A 5,123-nucleotide genomic window follows, 5' to 3' on the forward strand; every position below is an offset into this window, starting at 1 on the left:
ACGGGCCGCGCTCGCCCAGAGGGGAGGGGCGGGGCCGCCTTCATTGAAGAAGACGAGCCGCGAGCAAAGCAGAGCGAGACATGAACTCTAGTAGTGAGAGCAATCTGTCTCAGCGAGCGCAGCCTCAGCGTGGACGTGGCCCAGGTGAGAGGTGCATTCAAATACGAAGCTGTCAGCGATATTAAATCATTGGTGACAGCGTTCTGCTCCGATCCTCACGTGTAAACACACTGGCGGATCAAAGAGCTGCATGGAGAGTGATGCATGCGGGGGAGGCGGGGCTCAGCGACGCACACACAAATGTGAAGCTGCGAACGTTCTGCTTTGATCTGGCGGGCTTTGGCGGGCTTTACCTGGCTCCGCTGCCGAGCCATTAGTTCATATTTAATACACTGCACGAACAAATGGCCGTGCAGTTACACTGCGTTATTAAAAGGCTTCAGTCATCGGAGAAAAAGCATCTTAAACAGACGCAGTACGAGTGAAGTATCGATAGGGAACTTACATATCCCAGACTTTTAAAAAGTAGTGTACCAACCCCAACATCGTTCATACTGCACAAAACCCAAATTTCCTGTTGAAAAAACCAGCATATGCTGGTTAGTTATGTTTTGAAGCATGGCTGCTGGTTTGAGCTGGTTTAAGCTGGTCATGTGCTGGTACTAAGCTAGTCCTAAGCAACTAGCTCCTGCTCAGGACCAGCTTAGGACCAGCACATGACCAGTTTAAACCAGCTCATGACCAGTGGCCTGTAGCACGAAGCCAGTTTCAGTTTTTACCCAGATAAGTTCACGTTTAATTTGAGCAAACACTGAGTTTTCAGGCGCAAGAAGATGGGTTGGTTTTGAGCGGGTTTCGTCATCATGGTAATTTATGCTACACGGCTACCCTACTCCGGAGCAGGTTTTATTCGGGGTTAGAGATCGCAAACCCAAACTGGACCAATCAGCTGTGAGCAAAGTAGGGCTTTCAAAAAAAAAAAAAATTTAATTTCGAATATTCGTCGAATTTAAAATAAAAATCCACATTTGAATGAAAAAACGTTGCATTCGAATTTTAGGTTTGCGTTAAGGAGGCAGCCTTATCAGTGGCGCACGAGATGCGATGACGATGTAAGTGTCGTTGCATTATAATGTTTTTGTTAGCCTATCCAGTTGAAGCCACTAGATGCGGCACTGCTGCGTTGTTAATTACAAATATTACGGGAAAAAGAACATAAATGCGGAGAAGATCTTGTTTACGTCAAAACTTAAACCAAGCCGTTCACACAGAACGCATATTTCGCGCATTTTCTAGAGGGACATCTATTACCTATTATCTATCGTTGCACTCGCGTCTCACACAAAAGAGCCGCATGTTTAGAAAGCCATGTAAAATTAATGCAAGTTCAACTTTGAAAAAACATATCTCGAGATCCAACTGACGCTTTGCTGATGCTCTCCAATGTTCTGTGTGATTGGCTGTTTGCTGCACATGTCACACATTCAGGTGCACGTGCTCCAGAGTTAATCACAAACTCTGGTTCAAACTCTGAGTTGACAGAGAATATTTATATCGAGCTTTGTGAGCCCACGTGAACCTGATCTAAACCAGGTTGGCTTTATCGAGTTTTTTCAACTCAAAACTTACTCTGCAACTCTGAGTTTGTTCACCTCGCTTCATGCTACAGGCCACAGCTAAGGACCAGCTTAAACCAGCTCAAACCAGCAGTCATGCTTTAAAACATACCTCACCAACATATGATGCCAATCAGCTGTGAGCAAAGTGACATATATCTGATGCAATGAAGCCACTCCCTCTTATCTCTCACTCCAAATTAAAGCAGTTTACAGTCAAATAATTTTAGAGACAAAATTGCCCAACTTTTGCAGCTACTTACTTACTATATTTCTATTATATTAATTGTAATTGTTTATAATTCATTTAATATATTCATATAATTATTATACAAAGTGGCAATTAATTTTAAGCTTCGTATTTAAATTTATAAGAGTTAATCACAAACTCTGGTTCAAACTCTGAGTTGACAGAGAATATTTATATCGAGCTTTGTGAGCCCACGTGAACCTGATCTAAACCAGGTTGGCTTTATCGAGTTTTTTCAACTCAAAACTTACTCTGCAACTCTGAGTTTGTTCACCTCGCTTCATGCTACAGGCCACAGCTAAGGACCAGCTTAAACCAGCTCAAACCAGCAGTCATGCTTTAAAACATACCTCACCAACATATGCTGTTTTTTTCAACAGGGTTGACTCCTATTGTAATTCTAATATTCCACTGATTCAAACCTTGAACCACCAAAGGACCATTTATACCACGTTTCTACCATGTGCTGAATCATGATTCTTCCACTGCTCCCCCGACGCTGAGTCAGACTAAACACCTCCGCCCATCATCACTCCTCCATTAGTCAGCACTCTATCCACACTGCTGGAGTACCATCTTCCAAGCGTCCTTGAGTGTCATAATTTTCAATTGTGCCAATCAAAAAGGGACATTTCTGTTTCTGAAATCAAGAAGTATTTCAAGATACCACTACAATATAGCATCATCCACAAACTACACAAGTACTCCACGCACAATGGCCCTCTAAGATGACTGATGATCTTTTGGGTGTGCTGAAGGCTATGGCCACATCACAGATGCAGATCTGAACAAGAGCAAAGAGTGTATCGATCAATAAACCCATGCTCTCAATTCTTTAAAGATCAAAGGCTTTCTGCTCAGTGATTTCCATAGTGCTAAAGCAGACGTTAAGCTGTAGCTTTTACGTAGACCAGGAGTCTGCTTTCCACTGACTAAACACACAGTACATGGAAAAAAATCCAGTTCTTCCATTCCCTTAAAATAACCCAAAGAGAAGGTTAAAAGGTAAACTAGGTTCTTTAAGTGGAGGTAGCAATGTAAAAGTCACATTGAATAATAGTGTCTACCAAATGCATACATGTGAACTTGATCGTTTTACACTGCTTTTTAAAATCTAGATCTTTGATGACACTTAAATGGAGTCAGTGAGTACCTTGACATAAATAAAGCAGTCATCTGGCATGTTCTCCAACATGGGAAGGGAGGTTTTCATCTGTTGATGAGCTTGAATTAGAAACATACAGTCTTTACTTCAACGCCAGAGCTAAGTCATGCATAATTAACCAAATTCCACAGGGCTCTTTTGAAGGTATCTATATATGGAACATCTTCCACTAGTGTTGTCTTGCATGCATCTATCAGACAGAGGAAGCGGAAGACTGCATTTGGGGAGGGGGGCCTGAGTCAATGCTGGCCCAAATACCAGCTGATTGACATATAAGGTTTAGTGACTTGGCCCTGGGCCATCGGTGGCCTGTTACTTCCTATTCACATCAATCGGGACGCAGGCCTGCCTTTGGTGAAAAATTGATGCTAGAGCACTCAAGGTTCACGGGGTATCTACAGGATGTATGTGGTGAATGATTTCATTGAGGAAGATATTAAGAAAAAAATCTTAAGAGACCAGGAATTGAAGTTATAGACCTTAGGGTAGCGCTATATTTAATTTCTGGCAATAATAAAAATGCGGCTGTGAGGGATAGAGATGTACAGTGCGTTCAAAAAACTGTACTGTTGTTTAACAACATATCGATTGCTGAACTGATGAAATGTCTTTACAAAAAAAACTATCAGTAGACAAAACTTGTTATGAAAATTATGTGATCGACAGTTCATGCCATTGTAAATATTTATTATATTATATTATATTATATTATACAGTTTGATACATATGCATACAATATTTTTTAAACTAGTAAATGCAATAACACAATGTTTTATCATTTTTATAGAACAAAATAAATATTTTAGTTAAAATGTTTACATTACATAATATTACAAATATATTTGAGAAAAATTAGCAAGTAAGCCTTTTAAAAAAAGATCTTTAGAATCACAATATATAACCATTTTGAATTAGGCCTGTCACGATAACAACTTTTTGTTGTGCGATATATTGCCCCAGAAATAAATGCAATAAATGATTTGAATAAATAGTAAATAAATATTTTCTAACAAAAAGTGCAAAGTAACAAGTACAAAAAAAAGTACTCTCGATTATTGCGACAGGCCTATTTTGAATACACTAACCATGATTGTACTGTGATCCAGATATCAACATAATATCATACCTTTCCAACCCGTAATGTGTTTAGGGAAACCAAAAGTGAGAAACAACAGAGGCCGTAACTTAACAGCAAAGTTACAGAAATCATTCTATGCTTCCATTATTCTCCCCAGAAAGACTGAAGCTCAGATAATGGCTAGACTTATATTCAAGTTCCTAACAGCTGAACAAGTCCGTGGATAATAGAAACATCCAGTTCTGAAAGGCTCTACCCACAAATTTCTGAATGAGACAAAGTCTTCTATTGCTTCAGCGGGGAGTCTGTTTGGGCACATGCTTTATATCTGGCTGTGGTGGCGGACTAAACTGAGAGTGTTGAGGAGAGAGAGTATCAGAGACAGGAAACAGCCTTTGAAGTGCTGAGAAAGTAGAAATGGAATCCAGCCACAGACATAGATAAGACATTCACATCAGTATCTACAGCGCTGGGGAGCTATTTGAAAATTGTTGTCAGTTTTTTTCCTGTTTAAAACTGAACAAGATATCCCAAATGTGCATACAATATGACAAAACATGATGATTCACAACCTACTGCACTTTCCAGTGCCCTAAAATATCTCTAAGATGACCATATCCTTACTAGTGTGTGTATATTTATATAAAATTGTGGTTAAAAGTTTACATACACCTTGCAGAATCTGCAAAATATTAATAATTTTACCAAAAAAAAGGGGGGATCATACAAAATGTATGTTATTTTTTATTTAGACCTCTCCTGAATAAGATATATATATATATATATATATATACAGTTGCCATGCGAAAGTATTCATACCCCTTCCTTTTTTTCATGTTGCTGCCTTATGTTAAATTGCTTTAAATTACCTTTTTCCCACATCAATCTACACTCCATACACCATAATGACAAAGCAAAAAACATGTTTTTAACATCCTTGCAAATTTATTAAAAATAAAAAACTTAAATGATTCCATTGCATAAGTATTCATACCCTTATCTGGGACAGTTGAA

The 5,123-nt window shown here is 39.0% G+C and overlaps 1 protein-coding gene across 3 annotated transcripts in view; it reads right to left on the bottom strand.

Moving 5' to 3' along the window:
• Positions 1-5,123, bottom strand: part of igsf9bb (immunoglobulin superfamily, member 9Bb) — a 127,159-nt gene that overhangs the window by 116,503 nt on the left and 5,533 nt on the right. The gene's annotated exons all lie outside the window — the stretch shown is intronic.

Source organism: Sinocyclocheilus anshuiensis, unplaced genomic scaffold, assembly GCF_001515605.1.
Source record: "Sinocyclocheilus anshuiensis isolate Anshui unplaced genomic scaffold, SAMN03320099.WGS_v1.1 scaffold1208, whole genome shotgun sequence".
Taxonomy (NCBI): domain Eukaryota; kingdom Metazoa; phylum Chordata; class Actinopteri; order Cypriniformes; family Cyprinidae; genus Sinocyclocheilus; species Sinocyclocheilus anshuiensis.